The sequence below is a fragment of the Bison bison genome, unplaced genomic scaffold, assembly GCF_000754665.1.
Source record: "Bison bison bison isolate TAMUID 2011002044 unplaced genomic scaffold, Bison_UMD1.0 scf7180017845622, whole genome shotgun sequence".
NCBI classification, from domain to species: domain Eukaryota; kingdom Metazoa; phylum Chordata; class Mammalia; order Artiodactyla; family Bovidae; genus Bison; species Bison bison.
In genome coordinates, this window is record NW_011476195.1 from 99,867 (window position 1) to 111,837 (window position 11,971).

Genomic DNA, 11,971 nt, shown 5'->3' on the forward strand with positions numbered 1-11,971 from the left:
CAGGAACAAGGGGATCCAGCTTTGGGCTGCATGCGTGGATGTGCGCAGATGCTCCTGCAAAGGGGGCGGCCCCAGCCATGAGGCTCTGCCTGCAGGACAATGCGAGCCTGTGTATTTACACCATTCTTTCCAGAAGCAGCTGGTTTGCCACCAAAGAGCTCGGAGTGGACGCAGAAGCCCAGGGACGTGACCGGGGGCTGCCAGTGTCCTGTGGGGTCCAAGCTGCATTTCCATCACTTTCCTCCAAAAGGCTGACTCTGACCTCCCCAGCTAAAAAGAGTCTTCTGAAAGGCTCACTCACCATTTGAGTTCAAAACATTTATTTCATGTTACACACCAGGATTTCCTGGAGCACACAAAATCTGCTTCTGAAAAGTGTTCTCCAGTTCCTGGAAGAGACCTTGCATTACTGGTAGAGGAAGATTAACTGCCAGATGAAGGGAATAGGAATTGATTTCAGGCACAGAACAGATGCCACAAACGTCCACGTGTCCACATCAAAGTGAAGGTGTTAGTCACTCAGTCATGTCTGACTCTTTGCCACCCTGTGGACTGTAAGCCTGCCAGGCTCCTCTGTCCACGGAAATCCCCAGGCAAGGACCCTGGAGTGGGTTGCCGAGCTCTCCTCCAGGGGATCTTCCCAACTCAGGAGTTGAACCTGGCTCTCCTATTTGCAGGCGGATTCTTTACCATCTGAGCCACCAGGAAAGCACCCACATCAAAGGCCTGTTTTTTCCTCTCTTCCTCCCTCAGGCCACATTCCAGCCTGAACCTCTGATGGCACTGACTGCCGTTGCAGCATAAGGATGCCAGGGGTTTTGTTTAGGAGCTCAAGACCTTTGGCAAAGCACAGTGAAAGTGGGAAAAGCTGAAATCAGCTCGGTGGTTCCCGCCAGCCCTGGCAGCCAGCTCTCGCTCTGCAGTATCTTCCCAGCATCTCCTCGAAGAGACCCGTCAGGTGGTCCCCCAGGGAGGAGGAGGCAGAAGCAGAGGTCAGCTGGCCCCAGACTCCCCCGCAGTAAGGCCCCGAAACCGAGGTCAGCACAGGGTCCCTCTTACTAGAGCTGGGCATGCAGGTTCTTTGTGAGAGGAGTGGGGTGGGGGCAGTCCATGATGGGACCTGGGGGAGGAGAGAAGCCGGGTGGTCAGCGTAGTCCACATGCCCTCAAGGCGCGTCCGTGGATATGGAGGAAGATGGCCGTGTGAAGGAAGGGGGTCTGCAGGGCGCTGCGGAGCTGGAGGCGTGAAGAGCGGAGATGCTCTGCTCCGGTCCAGGATGGGAGCCGGCCTGAGCATGGTTTTGATGGGAGACAGAGCTGCTCTTCTGCGCGGGGCGATGAGTGAGCCTGGGGCCATGGACGCTTGATAAAACTATGGTGGGGGGTAGGAATGCAAGGACCTTCCGAGACTTGGGCATCACCAAGCGGGTGTCGTCTCCCAGATGGCAGTGTCTTCCTGCTCGAATCTCCGCTTTAAGTAAGAGCGCTAGAGGGCAGAGTCCACGGAACCTTGAGTTCAAGCAGGGCAGAGGAGGTTCCAGCGTGTCTTCAAGTGTGTGGAGAGTCGCACACCAGGGCTCATGTGGGTCCTCGGGCAGTGCGGGGTTGGAGGGGAGGATGCTTCACAGCTCCTGAGACTCTCGCTTCCCCAGTCCCTCTCCACACTCACTCAGCATGCTCAGCAGTAAAATGAAGAAAGAGAAATTGCCATCAAAATATATTCTAGCTGGAAAAGCAACATGTGAAACACGATTCAATTGTAAAAAGAAAAACTAGACATTTTGATAACATATTTTCTCAGTTTATTTTGACAACCAATGAGCTGGTCCGGGAGGGAGGAGCTCCTCTTCTGCAGATGAAAAGAAGGTGGTGAGCAGCCGCATACTCTCAGAAAGCAGGTCTGTGCGGGTTCTGGGGTTCCTGGCTTTGAGCCTGAGACTCTTGGGCTATTATTTTATAATCTTTTACTTTAAAAATGACTTGCATGCATGAACGAAAGTCACCTTTTGTGAAAGGCAGACATTGTTTATAATAAGAAGCAGAGGTTTGGGGCCCAAGCTTTAGGTGTGGTATCTCCGAGCTCCGTGGCTTTGGTTAAACCATCCGGTTTCTCAGCTGTGAAGGAGGAAGAGACCCTCTGAACATCAGAGGGGCCCCAAGCAATGCTGGGGTCCACTGACTCCCATCTCCCTCCCCTGAGCCTCTTCACGTGCCCCGAGCCCCACCCTCAGGGAGCTGTGTCAGCAGGTATGAAGTGTTCATCTTCTCCCAGTGTTCTGTGAATTATCTTAGTTTTTAAATGGAAGTAGTCTTCAACATTTTAAGCCTGGAGTTCTTGCTCAAGAAAAGCTAAAAACCCAGAAATAGCTACTACATTGCTTGCCAAAGCATGACTTAAAAAATATTTCTATGAAAAAAAAAAGTCTGTGGTTCTCTTAATGGCTGGTGAGACTATATCCAGCTTTTACTTTATTGTGAAATGGCAAGTTTCAACATTTACCTTCAATAAATAGCATGCCTTTTGTCAGATACCAGATTCCAAGCTTCCCAGAAAAGTGCAATTATGGTGATTCAAGGAGAGGAGCCCAGATTCCTGGGTCCAGTGGCCTCCAGCTGCCACAGCGCCTGCAGAAGCCCAGCCACCAGCCGCGGTGAGGCCAGTGATGCGGTGAGAGCCGGCCTGGCAGGGTGGGCTGGGGAGACACGCGTGACGTGGTCAACCCAGGGCATGAGGTGACGGCGCGGCCGAGTTGCCTGCGCCCCCAGAAAGCGCCTGCCTCCACCCCAGGGCCTGCGGGCTTGTACACAAGCTGCTCACTGCGTGTGGGAGCGTGCGGGGCACCCAGCCTCAGGAAGAGCGAGTCTGGGAGGAAGACTGACCACTCGCAGGAAGTCTTCTGATCGCAAACAACACTCTGGAGCACACACTTGGGACCAGGGGCCAGAGGAAGGCACAGGAAGAGGGAAAGGAGGTGCGTTGGGGTTGGTGACCAACAGCTGCAAGGGGAGGGCAGAGGGCAGGGGCTGTCGCCTGCGAGGACCGACCTGGGAGTGTGTGAGCTCACCCTCCCGAGTCTGAGGGGACCGAGGCTCCAGCCTCCTGGCCCACCGAGTCATAGCCGAAGGTTAGGGCCAGGGGGCCCCGGCCTGTCCTCCTGTGCTTATGCTTGGGAAGCTTTTGTAAGAAGCCGCCACAGATTGGACTGAGTCTGGGCATAGTGGATGCAAGGCCCAGGGTCTGGCCCTGCTCAGCCAGCCTGTGCCTTGGGCTCTTGAGCTGTAGAAAGAGTCGAGATTTTCTCCAGAAAATTCCTAGGTGAAATCTGGTTGAGTTCACTTCAGTCGCTCAGTCGTGTCTGACTCTTTGCAACCCCGTGGACTGCAGCACACCAGGCCTCCCTGTCCATCACCAACTCCTGGAGCTTTCTCAAACTCACGTCCATCAAATCGGTGATGCCATCCAACCATCTAATCCTCTGTCATCCCCTTCTCCTCCTGCCTTCAATCTTTCCCAGCATCAGGGTCTTTTCTAATCAGTCAGTTCTTCACATCAGGGGCCAGAGTATTGGAAGTTCAGCTTTAGCATCAGTCCTTCCAAAGAATATTCAGGACTGATCTCCTTTAGGATGGACCGGTTTGATCTTGCAGTCCAAGGGACTCTTAGGAGTCTTCTCCAACACCACAGTTTAAAAGCTTCAATTCTTCAGTGCTCAGCTTTCTTTATGGTCCAACTCTCACATGCATACATGACTACTGCAAAACCCATAGCTTTGACTAGACAGACTTTTGATGGCAAAGTAGTATCTCTGTTTTTTAATATACTGTCTAGGTTGGTCATAACTTTTCTTCCAAGGAGTAAGCGTCTTTTAACTTCAAGGCAGCAGTCACCATCTGCAGTGATTTTGGAGCCCAGAAAAATAAAGCCTGTCACTGTTTCCATTGTTTCCCCATTTATTTGCTGTGAAGTGATGAGACTGGATACCCTGATCTTTGTTTTCTGAATGTTGAGTTTTAAGCCAGCTTTTTCACTCTCCTCTTTCACTTTGATCAAGAGGCTCGCAATTCCTCTTCGCTTTCCGCCATAGGGTGGTGTGATCTGCATATCTGAGGTTATTGATATTTCTCCTGGCAAACTTAATTCCAGCTTGTGCTCTGCATATAAGTTAAATAAGCAGGGTGACAATATACAGCCTTGATGTACTCCTTTCCCAATTTGGAACCAGTTCGTTGTTCCATATCCAGTTCTAATTGCTGCTTCTTGACCTGCAGATTTCTCAGGAGGCACGTAAGGTGGTCTGGTATTCTTACCTCTCTAAGAATTTCCCAGTTTGTTGTGATCCATATAGTCAAAGTGAGGGAGTCATTTCCTAGGCAGGTTGATAGGAAATCTAGGGGTCCCCAAGGAGAGAAGGGTCTGGAATTCTCAAGGAGGAAGAAAGGACAAACTTTTTTTTCTTTCTCCACATTCCTTAGGATTATATACCAATAATGTATCCTGCCTAAGGACAGTCTTTGGATTCAACCTTCTGTTATCTTAAAATGTTAATTATGGGAGTAGACCTGGTCTTTACAAGGATGTATCTTGCCTGAGGACAGTGTTATCTTAAAATGTAAATTATGGGAGTAGGTCTGATGAGGTCTTTACGACCTCCAGATAATCTTTGGATTATATAACTTCATTGTTAACACTAGCAAGCGGGTACTCTTTCTGCCCCCTTCTGATGCCTATGTCAGAAGCTTTCTCTATCTCCTTTATACTTTAACAAAACTTTATTACACAAAAGCTCTGAGCGATCAAGCCTTGTCTCTGGCCCCGGATTGAATTCTTCTCCTCCGGGGGCCAAGAATCCCGGTGTATTTGCGTGATTCAACAACAACCTTTCAAAAGGCTTTGGCGTAGTCAATAAATCAGAAGTAGAAATTTTTCTGGAATTTTTTGCTTTTTCTATAATCCAATGGATGTTGGCAATTTGACCTCTGGTTCCTCTGTCTTTTCTAAATCCAGCTCGAACATTTGGGAGTTCTTGGTTCATGTACTGTTGAAGCCTCGCTTAGAGAATTTGAGCATTACTTTGCTAGCATGTGAGATGAATGCAGTTAGGCAGTAGTTTGAACATTCTTTGGCATTGCCTTTCTTTGGGATTGGAATGAAAACTGACCTTTTCCAGTCCTGTGGCCACTGCTGAGTTTTCCAAATTTGCTGGCTTATTGAGTGTGGCACTTTAACAGCATCATCATTTAGAACTTGAAATAGCTCAGCTGGAATTTCATTACCTCCACTAGCTTTGTTTGTAGTGATGCTTCCTAAGGCCAACAGACTCCAGGATGTCTGGCTCTAGGTGAGTGATCACAGAAAACGTGGTCCACTGGAGAAGGGAATGGCAAACCACTTCAGTCTTCCTGCCTTGAGAACCCCGTGAACAATGTGAAAAGGCAGAAAGGTAGGACCCTGAAAGATGAGCTCCCCGGGTTGGTAGGTGCCCAATGTGCCACTGGAGAAGAGTGGAGAAATAACTCCAGAAAGAATGATGAGACAGAGCCAAAGCAAAGCAACACCCAGCTGTGAATGTGACTGGTGATGGAAGTGGACTCCGATGCTGTAAAGAACAATGTTGCACAGGAACCTGGAAAGTCAGGTCCATGAATCAAGGCAAATTGGAAGTGGTCAAACAGGAGACAGCAAGAGTGAACATGGACTTTTTAGGAATCAGGGAACTAAAATGTACAGGAATGGGCGAATTTATTCAGATGACCATTATATCTACTACTGTGGGCAGGAATCCCTTAGAAGAAATGGAGTAGCCTTCACAGTCAACAAAAGAGTCTAAGATGAGTGCTTGGATGCAATCTCAACAATTACAGAATGATCTCTGTTCATATCCGAGGCAAACCACTCAAGATCACGGTAATCCAAGTCTATGCCCCAACCAATACTGAGGAAGAAGCTAAAGCTGAACAGTTCTGTGATGACCTCCAGGAGCTTCTGGAACTAACACATTTCATTATAGGGAGCTGGAATGCAAAAGTAGGAAGTCAGCAGATACCTGGAGGAACAGACAAGTTTGGCCTTGGAGTACGGAATGAAGCAGGGCAAAGGCTAACACAGTTTTGCCAAGAACGCACTGGTCATAGCAAACACCCTCTCCCAAGAACACAAGAGAAGACTCTACACATGGACATCACCAGATGGTCGACACCGAAATCAGATTGATTATATTCTTTGCAGCCAAAGATGGAGAAGCTCTATACAGTCAGCAAAAACAAGACCAGGAGCTGACTGTGGCTCAGATCATGAACTCCTTATTGACAAATTCAGACTTAAATTGAAGGAATCAGGGAAAACCAATAGACCATTCAGGTATGACCTAAATCAAATCCTTTATGACTATACAGTGGAAGTGAGAAATAGATTCAAGGGACTAGATCTGATAGAGTGCCTGAAGAACTAAGAATGGAAGTTCATGACATTGTACAGGAAGCAGTGATCAAGATCATCTCCAAAAAAAAAGAAATGCAAAAAGGCAAAATGGTTGTCTGAGGAGGCTTTACAAATACCCAAGAAAAGAAGAGAAGGAAAAGGCAAAGGAGAAAAGGAAAGATATACCCATCTGAATGCAGAGTTCCAAAGAATAGCTAGGAGAGATGAGAAAGCCTTCCTCAATGATCGATGCAAAGAAATAGAGGAAACGATAGAATGGGAAAGACTAGAGATCTATTCAAGAAAATTAGAGATACAAAGGGAACATTTCATGCAAAGATGGGCACAATACAGGACAGAAATGGTACGGACCTAACAGAAGCAGAAGATATTCAGAAGAGGTGGCAAGAATACACAGAAGAGCTGTACAAAAAAGGTCTTCAAACCCAGATAACCACGGTGGTGTGATCACTCACTTAGAGCCAGACATCCTGGAGTCTGCAATCTGGTTACAGAGAGTGAAGTCTCAAGACTCAACTTTGCTTAGAGCCATGTCATCTACAACAGCATGATGCAGACATGTGCAGGACACAGGAAGCCAAAGATTGTCCAATTCTGGAGGCTTTGTGTCCAGCAGCAAAGATGTCTGAGTTTGATGCCAGGACTTGAGAGCTCAGGAGAGGTTGCCACCATGTTCATGTCCCACGTTTGGGAGGCATAAAGGTGAGTGGACACAGAGCAGCTCTACTCACAGAAGGCCAGGCTCCATCTCACCTGCGCAGATACCAGACATACCACAGGGCAGCACAGCCAGCCCGAGCGCGGAGGGTCATGTAAAGGGCACTTTGCCACGCGTTGCTGTCCCTCAATCTGTCTGACTCTCTGCAACCCCACGGACTGCGTGCGCCAGGCTTCCCTGTCCTTCACTGTCTCCAGGAGCTGGCTCAGACTCATGTGCCAGATATTGATATTGGTTGCCATGCAACCAACCTGTCCTCTGCTGTCCCCTTCTCCTCCTGCCCTCAGTCCTTCCCAGCATCAAGACCTTTTCCGATGAGTTGGCTTTCTCATCAGGTGGCCAAAGTGTTGGAGCTTCAGCTTCAGCATCAGTCCCTCCAACTAGAGCAGTAAACCCAGGGCAGCAGAGCAGGAGGAGTTGAGAAGCCACAGGACAGCGCGCACCCAGCCCGAGCCACCACCCCCGCTGGGTCAGGGCTGGGCAGGAAGCATGGGCGGCTTTGCTCCCCCGCCACACGCTACGGCTCGTCCTCGGTGCCGGGCACAGGGTCTACCTTTCTGTACGAACTGTGCAAAAGCAGAAGTATGGGACTCTCTGGGAGGGCGAATGCAAAGTGTCATTTATGCCTGTTTCTGATCCCCTGGGTGGGAAGGATCATCATTCCTGGAGGTGACAGGGTTTTACAGCCCTTTAGTGGTGACGTGTGTTTTTGCAAAATTTTCAAGGACCATAAAAAATGGGTCTCCCTGGCCTTCTTTCAGCATAGCTGAATGACATGGCACATCCAGGCCATGGCAGAAAAGCAAATATTGCAATAAAGTGACTCACACAAACTACTTGGTTTCCCAGGGCACACTGTACCATGCTGTGGTCGTCGAGTGTGCAGCAGCCTTATGTCTACAAATCAACGGACAGACCTTCATTACAAAATCAGTTCAGCTCACTCGCTCAGTCATGTCTGACTCTTTGCAACCCCATGGACTGCAGCACACCAGGCCTCCCTGTCCGTCACCAACTCCCGGAGTTTACCCAAACTCATGTCCATTGAGTCGGTGATGCCATCCAACCATCTCATCCTCTGTCGTCCCCTTCTCCTCCTGCCTTCAATCTTTCCCAGCATCAGGGTCTTTTCCAATGAGTCAGCTCTTCACATCAGGTGGCCAAAGTATTGGAGCTTCAGCTTCAGCATTGGTCCTTCCAATGAATATTTAGGACTGATTTCCTTTAGGATGGACTGGTTGGATCTCCTTGCAGTCCAAGGGACTCTCAAGAGTCTTCTCCAACACCACAGTTCAAAAGTGTCGATTCTTTGGCATTCAGCCTTCTTTATGGTTCAACTCTCACAGTACACGACTACTGGAAAAACCGTAGCTTTGACTAGACGGACCTTTGTTAGCAAAGTAATGTCTTTGCTTTTTAATATGCAGTCTAGGTTGGTCATAACTTCCCTTCCAAGGAGTAAGCGTCATTACAAAATACTTCATTGCCAAAAACTGCTGCCTGTCTTGAGTCAATAGCGAGTTGTAATTTTTTTTCAATAGTAACATCAAAGACCAGAAACCGTGGGTCATAAAGCAAATATCCTAGTGATGAACAAATGGTGTGAGGATGAGCAGAGTGTGATGCAGAAATGAAGTGAGCACATGCTGTTGGGAAAATGGCTCCGACAGACTCGGTGCAGGACTGTCGCACAACTTGAGTCTGTAAATCTAGTGGCGTCTATAACGTGCCATCGAGGGGCTCTGCCTGTGCATCCAGCATCTGGGGCAGAGTCTGGAGCAAAGCGAGTGGTTAGCAGACACCTGTTGCCGCCCCAAGCAGGAGCTGTCCAGGCAGGAGGACAAAGGTGAATGGAGGACCGTCTGCAGGCGCCAGGGGCTCTTCTGAGGACCGAGGCCCTGCAGGGCCAGCATCTCAGCTGTCAGGGCTGCAATGGACTAGTGTGTGTGCCCCACAAAGTCACACACTGCTGTGTGTCCCCGACAAAGTCACACCCTAGTGTGTGTGCCCCACAAAGTCACAGACTGGTGTGTGCCCCCCACAAAGTCACACACTGGTGTGTGTCCCCGACAAAGTCACACCCTAGTGTGTGTGCCCCACAGAGTCACATGCTAAAGCCCTAGCAGGTCAGTCCACAGGGGTCATGCTGTCCTGGGTTGGAGCCCTGCAGAGGGAACCAGGGACCTTCTAAAGGAGCCCCAGGGACCCCCTGCCCCTTCCTCCACATGAAGCCACGGTGAGCAGATGCCTGGAAGAGGGTCCTCAGCAGACCTGACGGTCCCTGCGCCTCGGGTGTCCAGCCTCCGGACCTGGGGACAGAGTGTCCATTGCGTAGAGTCCACCATGGGGCCCGTCCTGCGGTAGCACCTGAGCAGACGCGGCCGACGCCTCTGTGGGCCTTCAGAGGCGGCATCCTCCCCGTAGGCAGCTGACAGGTAGGTGGCAGGCGCTCACCGGGCGCACACGGACGTGCGGAGACGATCTGACTCTGGCTGCGGGCTGTCGCCCCGTGCTCGCAGCTTCCCAACGCCGGTGCCCACACCGTCTCCTGTGCTGGGTCAGCCCAGATGTCACACGGAGCCCCCACCTCACCGTGGCCTGTGAATGCTGATGCAGATGAGGGATTCCGCTCTCTCTGCAATTTCCACAGCCCCTACCCCAGCTCTTGACCCCGAGCCAAACAGCCAATCATCCAACAAAGAGAAGCAAACGCGTGGAGCTGCTGTGTGAGCATGGAGCACGCGGAGTTGGGGGAGGCAGGACTTGTGCAGCGATGGATCAGGCAGCCAGCAGTCAACCCCGAGGCTCCTGGGAGTCTTGCGGCCTCTGGCGAGGTCCTCAGCCCCACCCCACTCTGATCTGCATCCTGTCCCTTTCCTCCAGCCCTGGACAGCTGCCCCCATGTCCCACCAGCAACTGCCCTGGGATCACCTTCCTCCTTGAGCTTCGTATGAAGGTGTCTGTCTTCCTAACCACAGCCTTCTCCCTGAGAGGCTTTCTGGTATCAGCTATCAAATGCCTTTTCTGATTATACAGTGATATATAAAAAGTGCCAGAAAACACGGTACAGAGAATTCATCACTGCACATGTAGCAAATGGAAGATGCTCATTTGATATCATCATTTGTTGAGTACCAACCATAATTTAGACTTCCCTGGTGGCTCAGTTGGTAAAGCATCCACCTGCAATGCTGGAGACCGCCTGCAAAGCAGGAGACCAGTGTTCGATCCCTGGGTTGGGAAGACCCCCTGGAGAAGGAAATGGCAGCCCACTCCAGGACGACAGAGTACGAGATGGTTGGATGGTATCACTGACTCAATGAACATGAGTTTGAGCAAACTTGGGAGGGTGGGGAAGGACAGGGAGGGCAGCCTGGTGTGCTGTAGTCCATGAGGTCACAAAGAGTCGGACGTGACCGAGTGACTGAATGACAACAGCAACCAGTATTCTTGCCTGGGAAATCCCACAGACAGAGGAGCCTGGCGGGCTACATCCCATGGGATCACAAAGAATCAGACACGACTGAGCAACTAAACCACCACCAAGCATAATTTTAGTTTCTGTCAGATTTTACTGGCTTGTGAGAAGAGAAAAGCTAATCCTTGTTCTAATGAGCTTAGCGCCCAGCTGGACAGTCAGAGATAAACACAGGAAGCAATCCATCCCAGGCATGGCTCAGGGCTGTCATGCGCCCGGGCCCTCCCAGATTTGGAGCTCAGAGGGTGGGAGGCGCGGGCCACGGCCCCGGTGGACACAGCACACACCAGATGACAGTGCTGGGGATGCTTCCCAGCTCGGGTCAAAGGGCCCCTGACTCCCACGGGCTCCTGCCGCGCTAGGGGCGGACGTCATTCTAGTCCTGGGGGGAGGGGCTTTGCAGCTCCGCGTGTCCCCATCCGGCCTGGGTCTCCACCAGGGCATCAAGTTGGCATCCCTTCACTTTGGACCGACTTCCACTGTGACGGCGAGGCAGCCACAGCCCTAAGGGGCCCCTTGCACACTCACGTCCAGAAAGAATGTGAGGAGCCTGGAGCCCCAAGTGAGGGTCCTGTTGGAGGGATGGACAGGCTGGCGGTCACCGGAGCTGGGGGACGTCAGCGCCGAGGGGCCAGGCAGGAGGGGGTCAAGAAAGGGGGCCCGGGGGCATGCAGGGGCCCTGCGGCCCCCAGGCAGGAGGGGGCGCCCCAGAGCTGGAGCTTGTTCTGGCCACAGAGGGACAGGGCCCTGGGCGCTCCTCCAGGCTGGGGCTTGGCTTGTGGGAGCCCCGCCCACCTCGAAGGTGTGAAGAAACCAGCTCTGCAGAAGGTACTGCTGGGCTTGGGCGCAGAGCGTGGGGCCCATGCAGGGGAGGGGGCTGCAGGGGCACCAGGGACAAAGGGCACCCGTTCCCCATCCAGCCCATCTCTCCCCAGACCCCCTCAGGCCACCTGGACAGACGGGGCTGACCTGGTACTTACACCCCAGGGAAGAGCTGGCCTGACTGACACAGGAACCAACAGGCTGAGGCCGCCTCCTGATGGAAGCCGGTCTGAAAACTCTGCTCTGCGGGGGAGTAGCCAGCCCCCTGCCCCATCCACCTGACCTCCAGACACCCCTTCCTTCCCAGTATGGGGGCATCCACCTGACCTCCAGACATCCCTTCCTTCCCAGTATGGGGGCATCCACCTGGCCTCCAGACACCCCTTCCTTCCCAGTATGGGGGCATCCACCTGACCTCCAGACACCCCTTCCTTCCCAGTATGGGGGCATCCACCTGACCTCCAGACATCCCTTCCTTCCCAGTATGGGGGGCATCGCTGGGTCTATGGCTGGAC